A 15661-nucleotide genomic window follows, 5' to 3' on the forward strand; every position below is an offset into this window, starting at 1 on the left:
TTGACTCCATGTTTAAACTCTCTTGACTCACTCAAGGGAAAACTAAAAGACTGAAGCTCAAAGGAAGGTCATTTCAAGCTCCAGAGCACAGCACACTCCAAAAACATGTGATATTTGAGGACCCCAATGAGAAGAACAAGGAGAAACTCTCCTGCTCTCTGTGGACGCCAATGCCTTTGGGCTTTTCTATCTGGCAGCCTCAGTGACACTCAGATCAAAAGGAAACCGGATGCAATCAGTATGGAGCTAAGCTGTATGTCAGAGAAGGCTCACAATGTTTTCATTCAGTACTAACATTTTATAGTTGGTCTGTTATTTCTTCAAGGAAAACCTCATGAGTCCCTAGAGTTTTTTTGCCTTACATTTCATCATCTAGATTTTTCCCAGAATTCAACTGAATCACAACTCATTAGAAGGACTCAAAGATGTTCACAAGTTAGGCATAGCACTAGGTCTCTCTCTAGATTTCTAGCTAGGAACATGTGTGGTGTGGAATTAGGGGCATGTTGCCACCACTTCTTATTGAAATCCTGCTCATTTTGCAAAGTGCATCTCGAGTACCTTCTCCCTCTTAGACGCTCTCCTCATTGCCCTGATGGAAATGCGCCTCTCTTCTCCTCCTTCTAAATAAATGTTGTTTTACCATTAAGTCAGCACTTAACACAACTAGCCTAGCATGATACAGCATGTGTCCATACTCCCCCCCAAGTACACACCCGCTTAAATTTTGAACCTAGACGGCAGGGACTGTATTTAAAATCTTTGGACCCTAAATATTGAACAATACTTTGTACACAGGCAGTGCTCATTGTTGAATGACTTTTCCCCTTGTTCCTTCTAGTCCTTTCAGAGCAACAACTTTTACTATAGACTGGAGGTTGTAGATCACCACTCCCACCCTGTATGGCCTGTGTTCCAGAGAAAGTCAAATATTATAAAACTGCTGAAAAAAATACCCCTTTAGACATTTGTTTCTTTGTTTTCCCAAGCCCCTCAGCTGAACTTTTTGTTTATTCAACTCTTTCAAGGGAAATCATATGGGAATACAGTAATGTGCGTGGATCTGAGGGCTTAGTTTGGCATTCGGAAGACAGCCTGAAATCCCTCCCACCTACCCCCTCATCGGGTGCCCCCTAAGGCAAGGTCGAAGGACCCTCTAAGGCACCACAGAGAACAACTTGCTAACTGCTTATTCTGATTCAGGCTCCTCAGTCTCAGACAAGCCACTTGAGTCTAAGAGAGGTGCCAAAACTCACGGCAAACACTAAGCACTGGCCCCGGGGGCCACTGAACCTTGTTGATTTCCTGCAAGACTGGCCTTGACAACCCTGAGAGGAAGCCCGCAATGAGCCCCTTGCTTCCGTACTTCAGGGCTCATTGCTGGACAGGTGGCTTTCTTCATTTTATTCATTCTATTCATTCTTTGAATCTAATCCAGAGAATAAACACCATCAGGACCAAACATATGGTCAGGCCTTTAGCTTAATTTTTGTTTTTGGAGAGAGAGGCATCTTGGGCTGAGCTCAACCAAACTAGGAGTCCAAGGAGTGATTGAAAACAACACAAACCCACAACACAATGTCCATAATCCTACCTGAGCATTAGGAAGCCGGCCACTTGGCACAAGAGTTATTTACTTTGTCAAATCCCCACGTGAGATGTTTGCTCGGTTGTAATCATATATAATATCAAGGTAACAAACTAGATGTTTATAGATAAACAGGTCCTGAGGGCTGGAAACTCTCAGAGAAAATACATGCACTTTCCTTTCATTTTTCCCAGGGAAAATATAAACGAATAGCATAAACGTTTGATTCAGGATTAGGCCTCCCAGGTAGTAAAATCTTAATTACATTTGTTTTAAGTTTTTGAATAGTCGATTTAAAACAGTTCTTCCTAATTTTTTTCTTTCCTCAAAAGGAAATCTGGATTCGAAATTTTGTTTCTAATCCATATGTTTAAGACATTTAACTTTAATCAAACACTAAAAAAAAAAAGGTGTATCACAAATAATTTCTTCTATTTTTATTTATTCTCTTAAATATTTAATATATTTTCTTATATTGTGAGAGCCCTCTGGTGGTTGAGATGGTACTAAATCCCTACGTGCATAAGAACAGAAGTTCTTGCCAACCAGTCTTCTTTACTGAGACACTGATTTCAAGTTCTGTCAGAAATGGATGCTTACTAAAATTTCTATTAATTTTTACCTGCCCATAAAATGGTACATTAACTTATTTTTATGTATTTTCTAGAATTAAAAAAAAAATCTTAAATGCTTACATTAGGACTTTAAATCCAAATAAGAAAATGCTGATAATGTACAAATACATTTTCTTTTCAGTCAGCTTGAGAATAATTAGCAATCCACATCTAAATTGAGATGTAGGTAAATCGGCCCCTGGAGATCTCTATTAGGTGACATGTTCTATATCTTCTTTTAACTTGCAGCCAAGTTGCAAATAGACACAAGTATTTTGTACTTTTATAGTGTCCAAAGGGCCAAATTTAAGACTCAGGTTTTGACATATGCAAATAATTAAACCATGGACCTACCAGACACCTTATCAGTATCCTGCCACACAGAAAATTACAGCAGGAAAAACAAAGTGGCAAACTCTTGGGCAAATGTGACAATGGATTTAAATTTGTAAAATGAAAGCTGTAACTGAGCAGGACCCTATGAGGACTTTCCGGGACAGACTCTCACCATGCCTCTGCCTGCCTCTGGTTTATAGAAAAAATGTCCTCAGTTAGGCCTTTCCTGAGTTCCAAAGGGCAAATTTAATCAGTCAGAGAAGTGAGAATATGAAGAAACAAACCATCAAGCTAGACAAAATAATAATAGTTTAGCCTAATACAAAATCAAGGACCTTTAGATCCTCCTCAGTCTATAGATAATATCCTGAGCCATGTCCTTAAGCTATTTTGCAGATACTGAAACCCCTACTAGGTGGAAGAAGCTAACTGCCTGTTGACCACAAGCATGTAGACCCCAGAGCAGTTGGAACCAGAAGATTGATGATGTTGACTCCCAAAATACCAGAGTTCCCTCACCACCAACCAATCAGAAGGATGTCTACAAGCTGATCAGGCACCCTGAGACCTCCCTGAAAGCCACTGGGGAGGTCTTTGAAGAATTAGCTGCCTGTACTCCTTGCTTGGCCTTGCAATAAACACTGCACCTCCCTTCACCACAACCTGGTGTCAATAGATTGGCTTTACTGCACACAGGTAAGTGGACCCAAGTTTGGCTCAGTAACGAATCCAGGGTATATATTAAGGAAAGACTGTATGGGTGAAGCTATCCCTTGGGCCTGTAATTTAGGAATACTTAGTGCCAGCATATCTCAAGAGTTCCTTCTCTTTAATTGACTCTAAATGTGGGCATGAAAGTTGAATTGTGCATAAACAGGTTTCAAGGCACTTACTACTATATGACTTTTCATGTCATTGAATTAACTTCAGCACGCAAAATATGAGATGAAGAAATTGTAATCATGGTCCTTCTACATTTCTTCTGTGAGAATAAGTGACAGACAAACACATCTGTGACGTGAAAGGCAAAGATTTAGTCCACAGACCAAGAACATCACAAGATACTAGTGGTGATACTACAGGATTACCAAAGTGACAGGATGGGGGTGTGTGACTCTGGAAATTTGAAGGGTGTTTAGAACTTTGATTTAGTCCCACACAGCTGTGCTTGAGTGCCAACTGTTCTACAAACATTTTGTGGGCACATGAAGTGCTAGAAGCATAACCAAATTTATTAAATAGAAAGTATGCAATCCTCCAACATGAAAATGTCAGTGAATACACGTGACTCAGGCAAAAAGCCAGGATTAGATGATGCTGAAGTTCTGCACTTTGATAGATTGCTGGGGTAACTGCCATCAATTTGTTCATGCCTCATTCTATGTGCACACTTTACAACATGGTGTGGGTGGTCCTGCCATCAATGGTTTCTCTCCATTTTGAACCTGGATCTGACCACATCACCTGCTCTGGTCAACAGGACAAAATCAAACAGGAAATGTGCTTGACCATTGGGGCTTGGCTTCTTCATTGCTAGAAATCCCACTGCCACCATTTAGCATGCCTCAGCTAGTCTGCTAGAGAAGAGGAAATCTGAGAAGCCAATTTCCAGATATGTGACTGAGGTGACCCTAGACCATACATCTCTAACCAAGCCACTAGCAGACCACAATTCAGCCAAGCCCAGCCAGCACTGCAGTCTACAAAATAATTGTTTAAAGCCACTCACTTTTGGGGTGGTTTGTTGCATAGCAAAAGGTAACTGATACAGCTACTTTCATCAAGAGCCCAAACTCTGACTGCGTTTTGTTCCAGTCCATGGCCATATTTCTCTGGAGATGGAAGTTTGAGACATTTGGTAACTTTTTTGCTTCCTGATCTAAGGAATGATACTAGCACCAAAATGAATTGCTTACAGAAAGAGAGGGACAGTCATCAAAAATCATGGGCTACATTTCACCAAAAACTTTTATTGCTTGTGTTCTTGATTATTGCCTAGCAACCACACACCCATGTAAAAGAGGTCTTGGGACCTAGTAAAATGCATAAGAAAAACACAAGAGTGTTAGGAGTTTGAGAAATAAGTCACATGAAAGTTACATGAGACTTTAAACTAGCTTCAGACTCAGTATGATCAATTGTATGATACAGATGTTTAAAGAAAATCTAGGCTTCATTATTAGAGGAATAGAGGTCTTATTCAAGGAGGTAATTACCTAGAAGATTGATTCTAGTTCTGGATGCTGCACTTAAAGACCAGAATCTATCCTAAGGAGAATAATTATGATGTGGAAGCTCCTAAAAACATGAGATGAGAGTAAGTGTTAGAGGAACCGTGGAGAAAATGTGCCAACATTTTTGTACAAGAAGTTTCACTTACGAGGATGAGAGAACAGTTTTAACTTGTATTAACAGTTTTAACTTTAGGTAGAAGAACTAAAGCTAAAGGGTGAAGGAAGTTAGAGGCAGGTTTGTTCTCAACATGAGAAAGAACTTTCTAATATTTACAGGAGTACTACAATAAAATAGGTTGGCTTGAACAGTAATGAAGTTGTTGTCACTGAGTGTGTTCAAAGATTGTTCATCTTTGCCCAGAGATATGGTAGAAAGAACTCTTACACTAAGAGAGAGGAATATTAGACAAGATGACATCTAAGCTTCCTTCCACATCCAAGATTCTGTGCTCTTGTATGAAACTTCTGTGTGCATCTGTCTACCACATTTGTCTTTACAAAAACTAATAATTAAGCAGATCTTCTGCATCTTAATAGTTGTCTTACTACTGTCCTAACTTGGTCTTGATATGAAAGGATATGAGAGAGGGGAGTTGCTAATACAATGATGTAAGAAATTTACCTCCTTCACTCTACTTCTACCTTGAGCACACATGTTAAATTTATCAGCTTTGTTCTAGAAATTAAGACCAAATCAGATATCATCTATTTGCATTTTAATATAATGAAATTCATTCCAAGTTGAATAAAGTTAAAATTAGATTTACCATTAAAAAGAGAGAGGGAGGAAAAATCAAAGTTTCATATTGTAAGGGAAAAATAATCACAGTATAGTGTCTTATACATAAGTCTCACTTCATTTCAAGGGGAAATAAGTATATTGTTAATAAATTTTAAATCTCATAAGTTATAAACTTATTAATATGTTCAAATAGCATTGTTAATTAAAATATTAGGAATTGATATGGTATTAAAATTTTAAATAACACTATTTAAATACTTATGTTTAAATTCATGGTAAAGCATCATGAGTGTTGATGGAATAGCTCTAATAGCCCATGTATCAGCTCACATGAAACTGGTATGTGAAACATGACCTTGATACTTGCTTCATATTAAAAGTACTGCCACTATGCAGAGTTCAAATACTGTGTAGCATCCGCCCCCCCAGAGCAGGGAACTTAGACATTAATGTGTGAAGGTGGACTCAGAATAATACTCTGCACCTTTTCTCCTCTCAGGACCTAGTGATCCAACCCTATCTTAATACTGTTTATTCTCTCTATTTCTTTTCACCTATAGACCCTAAATGTAAGCATTCTCTAAAGCTCTTGCTTTAAATATATTAGCAAGAATTACTTATTGTGCACCATGTTCCAGGCCTTGTGAGTTTTTATGCTTTATCCCATTTAATTCTTAAAACATCCCGTCGTAGGTATTTTATTATCTTCATCTTAGAGAGATTGAGTAACTTGACTGACATCCATGCCAGTAAGACAAGGAGCTTACTCTTCCATCCAGATGTCTGCTTCCACATAGCTCTGCTACTTTCAGGAGGAGCTCCCAAAATGTGGAAATTGAGGTTCCATAGGATATGCTGTAAATCTCGCCAAGTGACTAGATACGAGAAACAAACAGAAAGATGATGGAGTCAAAGAAAACTGAGATTTAGAGTCTGAGTGATGGGGAATTGTGGGATCATCAATCAAAGCTGGAGAACTGGAATAAGAAACTAAAAATGAAGAATTTTTCTGCTATAATTTTTAATGTTGAAGTAGAATATCTGTAAAAAATTAACATTAACAAAATTATAGCTGTAAATAGACCTGAAGACTGGAAAAAGTGAAAGATAATAATGGATGTGAAAAAGAGGGAACAGGAGACAGCAATGAAACTTCTGTTTGGGAGAAATTAGAAAACATTTTTTAAAGCCGTTGGTTATGTGAACCACAATAGAAAACAAACAAGATACTATTAGGAGTGTTAGATAATGGGCCTAGATGACGTCGATAATACAACTTTGTTGTAGACTTCTTTGCTATTATTCTGACATTTTCTCCAGCCCTTGGTGTGCTGGAAAAAGAGAGAAAAAAAAAAAAAAAAAAACAGTGGGAGTTGTACAGGACTGAGAAGTGATAAATGTGGAAAGTCAGCAGAGCTTGTCCAGCAAGTGATAACAAACTGGATATTATTATATTCCTGAACACAGTGAGGTAGGGAAACAAGTGAAACCAAAATTGTGACTATAAGTAGAGAGAAATGGAAAGGGGGAATGGATAAACAATGCCAGTGATGACGGAGAGAGTTCAACAGAGGGACAGAGGGGAAGGACTGAAGGACAGAAAGTGGAGGTCAGAGCAGGACATTGCTAAGTGAAAGATCCTGAAAGTGGAGTGTTTTAAAGTGAGGAAGCAATTCCAGATGTGAATGCACTGCTAACGAGTGGAGTTGAAAGCTATTGGAGACAAGGGTTAAGGACCTTTATGGCTCAGTTTTTAAAAGTTCAAACTCTAGAGCCAGACATTCTTACGTTTGAATCCTGGCTGTGCCACCTGTGATCTGAAGGTATTTAAAGGGTTTCCTAACTTCTCTAAGTTTCTTAACTTTTCTAACAAACTTTGGGGTGAGAGAGATAAGAGTGGTACTATTTACATTTTTATTTTAAAATTTTACATTTTAAAGTGTGTAAAACGCTTAGCAGAGTTTATCATCCAAGTTAGATTTTACTATCATTGTCATTATTGTTGTTGTTAAAAACTATCCTCAGTTATTCAGGGAAAAAAGGACAAGGAAGCAATCACATGACAAAGTATTTCTTAATTTAAATTCCAAGAACCTGCCTTAAAGTGTAAATTTCAACCACCCCCAACCAACTCCATACTGTCTGAAGTAGAGTGAACAGGTCAGGAGCAAACATTTCATGACTTTGAACAAGGAAACTTGAAGGTTGAACATTTATTGTGTCTATTACCAAGTAAGATCCAAGAGAAAAAGGTAGGTTTGAATGCTCAGGGGATCCTTCTCTCACCCACACCTCTGATGAAATTGTTAACGATCAAGGAAATGACCAAAAAGATGACTTCCAAAGAAAAAGGAAGAGAAGATAAAGATCTAAAATTCATCTATTCCACAATTAAATGCCAAAAAATCCAAATAAGACATGACAGTAATTACTTGTAATGAAGTGGGTTATTTACCAGATAAAATACTCAAAGACAACTAAGAAGTGGGGTTCATTTTAGTAGGCACCATCTCCAAAGTTCTCCTTTTAAAGAAAAGTTAATTGCCTAGGGATAAATTCTCAGAAAGCCCTGATATTGTAAAGAAGATTGTCTATACATGTACAGTGGGAAGGTCTACAGCTTTCAGCAGATTTGCAAAGAAGCATAAGACTCCAACATTTAAAAACCACTTCTCACAAGTATATGGTAACCATTTTCAGGAGGTTTAAAACAGAATAGTTTCAAGACCTAACAAAGATTTACGCTGATGGTTTATGACAATAGTTGTTATTTCATATAACACATTCTCATAAAGAAACACCAAATTTACCTGCTAGACTTCCCACCATCTCTGCAACCCTCATTAACAGAGTGAATACTAGGGAGCTGTCTGATTCAAGGAAATAGTGTAAAACAAACACAGCTTAAAGGAGCTTATTCTAGTCAACTTCTCATAAACAGTCTTGTTTAGTGTGGCAGACACTAACTTCTTACCCAATATCCATGATCACTCTTTGCTTCTAAGAAAGATTTGCTTGTTTTTCTTTTCAACACATCATTGTGTTCCTCTGGAAGATCACAATTCCCAGCCTACTTTGCAAAAAAGGTGAACAATAAAATACAAAGTTGGGTGAGATTTCTAGGAGAACTGTTTAAAAGGCACCCCTTTAGCTAGGATGAACTTCTCTTTTTTCCTTTTCTTTCTCAGTCCTGCCCTGCCGGGAATGCAGGCATGGTGTCAAGACTTTCAACAACTGTCTTGAATCATTAGGAGATCTTAAAGATAAAAGACGTGTGCTAAGAACTATAAAATGGAAAGTGGCCCTAGGTGACATCATGGAACTTTATACCCTCCCAGGAGCAGCTTCCTATACATTTTCTATGTGAGAAAAAAACAATTTTTAAGGCTTCAGGGATTTCTGTTGTTTGTTTAGGGACATTTTTGTAGAAAGGAATCATTTTTATTCAGAAAAAAATGTAATTCATAAATACCATGGGCATTCAGCCCCCAAATTTCACTTTACTTTGTTATATTACCTAAAAGTGGACTAACTGATGGTTCATTTTGATAAATTGTGATGATTTTAATGGATTGTTTGCATGATATTGAACATTAGGCAATGAAGAACTATGATCTTTGAGAGGCAGGAAGTAAATGAAGTGAGTTCTACAGTTTCCCAGGTTACTATCATGATAGCTTTTCCAAACTATATACAGGAAAGGGGAATTTAAGCAGAGCCTGGTAGGTTCCCTGAGTTGAGGCAATAGACCTGAGAGCCCAGAAAGCTAAGGTGGCTAGAGTTCATAGGACAGAGGTCCAGGGGGTAAAGAGCTTCACAGAGAACTCTGGAGCTGGGCAGTGGGACCAGCTTGTATTCAGTAGAGTAACAATCAGTAGACACATGTGAGGAAACTACTCAAGGCCAGGAAAAGAACCACCTGAAAAGATTAAAAGGGACAGTGTCTGGGGATGGGCCTGGGAATAGTGCCTGTTCCCACCAGCCAGACTGGAAAACCTTAAAATTCATGGGGCATTGGGTAAAGTTATCAAAAGGTCATGTCCCCATAATTGGGAATAATTAGCTTTGGAACACTATTCCAGCCCTACCTAGAAAATCTTAATAACAAACCCCAAATAGCAAACTATTCCAAGTAACTTAACTACATCCCAGTGAAAAGCTAAAGAATATTTATAGGAATACAAAAATATCCCAACAAGGAATATTTTTATCCAACCAGGTATTTGGAATCCAATCAAAAATTACCAGGCAGGCAGAGAAGCAGAAACAGGATTCATAATGCATAGAAAAACCAATCAACCGAAAACAACCCAGAACTGACTCAGATAATGGAACTGTCAGACAAGGAGATTAAAAGTTATTATATCATCAAAAAGCTAGAAGAAATATTGAATATGTTTACGTAGAGACACAGAAAATACGTTTTTTTTTAAAAGAAATTAAATGTCTAAAGACAAAAATTACAATGTCTGAGATAAAAAATAGACTGGATGGGATTAACAGAAGATTGGACCTTATATAAGAAAAGATTAGGGATTCAGGAGACATAGCAATAGAGACTATCCAAAAAGAAATGAAGTGAGCGATGCAGCTACTTCAAGCAGGCTGAAATGCATGTAATTAAAGCCTCTGAAAAGAAGAGAAAAAAGGGAAAATACAAATAATGCTTTTTAAAAGGCTGAAAGTTTTTCAAATTTGATAAAAACTATTATCCAAGAATCTCAATGAACCCCAAACAAAAGAAACATGAAGAAAAGTACACCAAGACATATCATAATTGAGTTTCTCAAATCTGGTGATAAAAAGAAAATCTTAAAAGCAGCTGAGAGATTAGGGGTGGCAGAGAAGACATGTTATATACAGAGAAACAAAGATAAAGATGATGATACTTTTTTTATTACAAGTAATGCTAGTGAGAAAATAAAGGGGCAACATCTCTGAAGTTCTGAAAGAAAAAAAAAATCTTTTAACTTAGCATTCTATACCCAGCAAAAATATCTCTTAAAAATAAACATGAAACAGAAACTTTTCAGATAGTAAATGGTGAAAGAATTCATCCACAGCAGACCCACACTACAAAAGTCCTTCACATAAAAGAAAAATGTCAAAATGGATATAATGCTCTACATCAAGGATTAAAGAGAACCAGAAATTAAAATTGCAGCGGACAGAGTACTTCCAGACTCACTTGATGAGGTCATCACTATCCTGATACCAAAACCAAAGGCATTAGAAGAATAGAAAACTATATTGACAAAAACATCAATGTTTGCCAGGAGACTGAGGCTGGAGGAAGGGACTGACTGCTGAAAGGCACAAGGAATATTTGGGGGCTTATGAAAATGCTCTATGTCTTGAATGTACTGGCAGATTCATGTGTGTACATGCCTCTCAAAACTCATCAAATTACAGAACGTAAATGTGTACATTTCATTATATGTAATTTATACCTCAATAAAGCTGAATAAAACAGAATGAAATAAATGAAAACAGCATATCTGGCAGATCCTATGGTTTGTCTCACTCAGTAATCAATCCAATCTCTTTCTAGAATGTCTTCCTGTGCTATAGAATGTATAGCAATGTATAGAGGCTAGAAACTGAAAAAGCACATTTCCCATTTTCCCTCACTGCTTTCACACATGACTTATTTAGTGACCACAAGCAGATACATTTACTCAAAGACTTTAGCTAGGAATAGAATTTTGTAGAAAGAAAGGCAGAAAACAAATCATCAATTTTGCTGGTGTGGACCACAGCAAAGACAGCAAGTTACTGGAGCTGACCATATCCAGACTGCGGCAGAGGCTTCCTGGATGGTCCATTTCTGCAGAGAAGTTTTGCGAGTAGCCCCTAGAAACATGCCCAGAGTCTATATTTCTAGTGTGTAAACTAGCTATGCTCAATAATAATTCCTTCATTCTTAAATTGAATAAAACACTACTTTAAATAGATATAGAATTACCAAGCGGTCTCAACTCAAAGCAGCTAGTTTAAGAGACCCCATTACATCAACAGCCTTTCCATTCCTCTCTCTGTTCCCAGAGTCCCCACTTAGATTCATTCTAAATGTTTTACAGTTCAGGTCCAGTGTGGATTTTGTGGGTTCCAACCGTAGTTTTATGACTGGTCCAGAATCAAGACACTATTTCTAACTCATTTCCTACTGGAATTTCTAAGATAATTTATGTCCAAACTGTTGGAACACAATCTTTCTGTGTAAAGAAGGTTTTCTGATGCCAAAAGAGCAGGACACTTGCCCCAAGCAAGTTCCAAGCTGAACTTGCTCCTACGCCCTCCCCGGCTCCCCCACTGAGCATCCCAGGGCAGTGTATATTTGTTTTCTAAAGTAATTTCTTTCCCTTGACTATTTCATCGCTTCCATCTTCAGTTCTGAGTTTGACCGGGGAAGAGAATCATCAGGCAAAAAGAGCTCAGTATCCTTGTCAATCCTTTCATCCTTGCCCATGGAGCCCTGTTACTTTCTGTTCAATAACTAAATTCCCTTCTCACCACCCACCCTGGGTCTGATAGCAGTGATGGCAGTAAAACAAGGGAGCTGCGAAATGTTCTCAGCCTCTCCCCATCCCATCTCACTGTCTCCCACGCTCTGCCTCCATATGCCTCTGTGTATGTCTCTGTCTACTTTGTTCTCTGGCCCGTTCTGTTTCTCTCTCTCCATCCTTAAAGACAGCTGTATTTGTGCAGATGATTCACACATCTTGATTTTTTTCACTCATTTAAATTTAAACTCAATCAAATGGTTTCAAGTGACTGTTTAAAACAGTACAGATGTTAAGGAAACTACCAGCATCAGCTTCTTTCTCTACCTCCCTAAAAGTTATGCTTCACCACGTGCCAAAACCCAGCAGAGGGCATCCTTCCATTTCAGATGCATGAATCCTGCAGGGAAAAAGCTCTTCAATCCCAGCAATGTATTTGTTCTCGAGTGCTTGCCTCTATTTTGAATTTAGAAGAAAAATCTCCTTTTCTAAGAATAAGAAAGAAAAAACCTCTGTCTCTGGACTCTCCAGATTTGGGGCATTAGCTTCAAATTTCAGATGCAACAAGGTAGCACCTGTGTGATTCTTCTGCCTCTAGGCTGCTATGTGTGTAAATAAAGTACTCACAGAGAAAAAGCAACTGTGAAAGAACTCTAGCTCCTTTGTCTGTTGCATGCTCCCTCTACCCCTGAAACTGGAAGACAAATAACAGGAAAGGCACTGCAGACTGTTAGACTGAGAATTAGGAAGATGAGCGTGGTCAAAGGTGATGTAGACAGAGGGGTCAAACTTACCCTTGTGTAAGTAAGCAGTCGCCTACTAAGTTTAATTGTGCAGTTTCACAGAACCTAAAATTCCACAGTGAGAAATACCTTACATGGTCAGAAGAATTTTTCCCGAGTTAAAATGCAAATACCCACAACCCTTATTGGTGATTTTCTCCCTGGTGTGGATGAGTTTATCAGATTGTTTCCTTATGGAAGAAGGTCTTAGGGAGAGAAGGAAGGATTATGGAGACAATACAGCAACATTCTTACATCCATTCAATGTATGTTTTTAACAACTTTGTGCCAAACCCTGTTCTAGGTGCTAAGAACAGATCAGCAAACAAACTAGCAAAGATGGCTTTCCTTGAGGTGGTGTGCCAAAGCACAAGGATTTGGGAAGTCGGACAAACCTGGCCTTGGACAAAGGAATTCATGCTCTCTTTTTCAAATCAGGGACAGTAATTGTTACTATTTATTAAAAGCATACTTTGTTCCAGGCAAGGGAACTGATCACTTCTCTATATTATATATATATCATAAAATCCTCACAATTAGCCTGAAGAAAGTTCTATTATCGTTCTCATTTTACAAATGAGGAAACCAGACGCAGAGCCATTTATAAATTGCCCAGAATCAGCGAGAAGTATCAGAGCAGGAATTTAAAAAACGCTGCCTAACTCCAAGGCTGTCTTGCCTCTTAAACAATGTGCCAGCGTTGACTTATAGGGCTAGCCTGCAGATTAGATGAGATGACACGTGTAAACTGAGAGTGCAGTATAGTATTTTTTTAATTTGTTTATTTCTTTGTCATTACTATCACTGCCATTGTTGTGGCTTTCTGGGAAGCCTGGGTATGTGTTGAAATATCAGAGGCTCAATACTTCAATCAAAATTTTTCTAGTTCAGAATTCGTTTGTGTCCAGCTCTGGTTACAAGAAGAACTGCATAACGTCAGAGCTATTAAATCATGGCTTCTCTGCATGAGTCTTTCCATAAGACGACAGGCTGCCTCTAACAGGCATGGCCCTAGACAGGATGTCAGAACGCAAGCTCCCTTTAACAAACATGAGCATTTCCTGCTCTGGATTTTTCTAACCTCCCCTGAAAGCTGAAGACCAGATGCAAAACACAACCAAGACCCAAGTGTCCATCTGAGGCTGACAGCTGCTTTTTGTTCTCTGATAGGCGATCTCATAGTCAGTCCCGCCCCTGAACCATGGGCTCTTTGTTCGCACTCTTTCCAAAGTGCACATTCCAGAGCCCCTTCTTGGGCTTCTTACTGATTAAACACGTGGATAGGTCAGTGGGGGTTAATAATGCTAACACAGTGTTTTTCGAAGAGAAATGAAGCAGTCGTGCTTTGTTGCTGCTCTGGGAGCTCTCTGCTCACTGTGAGCCTGAATTTGTGCCTCACATTTCCAAATTCCCCGAATCAAGACTAATTTTAAACAGTAAGCAGATAAAATTCTGGCTCCAGGCCCCACTTTTATTGATTTCACATCAGGACTGTCATCTTAGTTTCATTAAGTAAGAAAGTGAGTGTTCAATAATAGGGTATTAGAGAATTCACAAAGACGTATCTCATATACTCCGTTTTTCTCGCCTGCTCTAAAAAAAAAAAATAGTTTTTATCCCACATGTCCAGCTTCACAATGCAAAACTCAAGTCGACTAAACATTTTAAAAATGTATTCCTGTTCAGAAAGACAATTTCACGCTGATTTTATCTCACCATGCTTCTGCAGGGCTGAATACTGTAGCGCCTTGGGGTATAAATAAACGTTTTAAACCCTTAGGCTTGAACTCCAAAAAATAGCAAGTGTGCCAGTAGTTATGATGCAAGTTGCCCGTCATAGGCTTGTAGATTCCTATCAATACTGGTTGGGTTCAATTGAAAAGATTTTCCTTAGCGGAATACTCACCCCAAGATAATGGCCATCAATGAACACAACAGGGAGGGAGGGAGCTTCGGAAACCCGTCGGCACCGTTCGTCTAACTCTTTTCCATAGTCACCGTTCAGAGCTATGTTTTTCTCTTCAAATTTTACTCGATGGTTTTGGAAGATCTTTCTAACCAGCTCACATCTTTCGAAGGTTGTCCGGACCACACGAAGGCAAGTGGTATAAATCACTACGCGGTCAAATTCTAGTTCAGTTGATGGTTGCTGAAGGAAAACATTGTAGTGTAAATATTTTGGCGTTTGCTCTCTTATGTCTTATCATTTTAAGACAATTAATGTTTCAGCAAATGTCCAACACATTAAAGGCATGCAATAAAAGTTGAATAAGCACCATATTTGTCAATTCTAAGACACATCTTTATAATTTGGAACATCTGCAATTGAGATGAGGATGACAAACAACATAATTTAAATGACATCATTTAACTGACACTATTTTTTCTGTTCTCAGTGGCATATCAGATAATGGCATATCTTAAAATTGATGATGCCATGTGGTGGAAAATAGAATGGTTGAATTTGTTTTCTCATGTTTTGTAGACATCACTCAATTACAATATCTGCCTCTAATACCCAAAGTAAAACATGTGACAGAACAGTCAAGGTTAGCATTTAACCATCTGAAAATTCTTCTCCTTATCAATTTACCGATTTTATAGTTTTTGAGCTACAATTTCCTGGGAATAACAAGACCTATATCATAGGATTGTTCTGAGGTTTAAGTAGCACAATGTGTGTGCATGAGCTCTGTTGAGTGACAGGGCTCCAACGTGCAGTGAGAAGGCTCTGCCACGACGAATAGAAGACTGAGTGGCTCAGAGGAAGCACGCAGAAACCAGCACCAAGCTGGGCAGTGAGAGGGTCAAAGCCAGGCGTGAAAGGGAAACAAAAAACAGAGGCAAGCAACTCTCAAAACC

General features: G+C 38.5%; 1 non-coding gene across 2 annotated transcripts in view; it reads right to left on the reverse strand.

Annotated features, from left to right (window-relative positions):
- Nucleotides 1–15661, reverse strand: part of LOC105074927 (uncharacterized) — a 292437-nt gene that overhangs the window by 39471 nt on the left and 237305 nt on the right. For both annotated transcript variants that reach the window (XR_012501088.1, XR_006727465.2), the window contains exon 4: nt 14706–14948. This is a non-coding gene — a transcript (uncharacterized LOC105074927). The remainder of the gene's footprint in view (nt 1–14705; nt 14949–15661) is intronic.

The sequence above is a fragment of the Camelus bactrianus genome, chromosome 2, assembly GCF_048773025.1.
Source record: "Camelus bactrianus isolate YW-2024 breed Bactrian camel chromosome 2, ASM4877302v1, whole genome shotgun sequence".
Classification (NCBI taxonomy): domain Eukaryota; kingdom Metazoa; phylum Chordata; class Mammalia; order Artiodactyla; family Camelidae; genus Camelus; species Camelus bactrianus.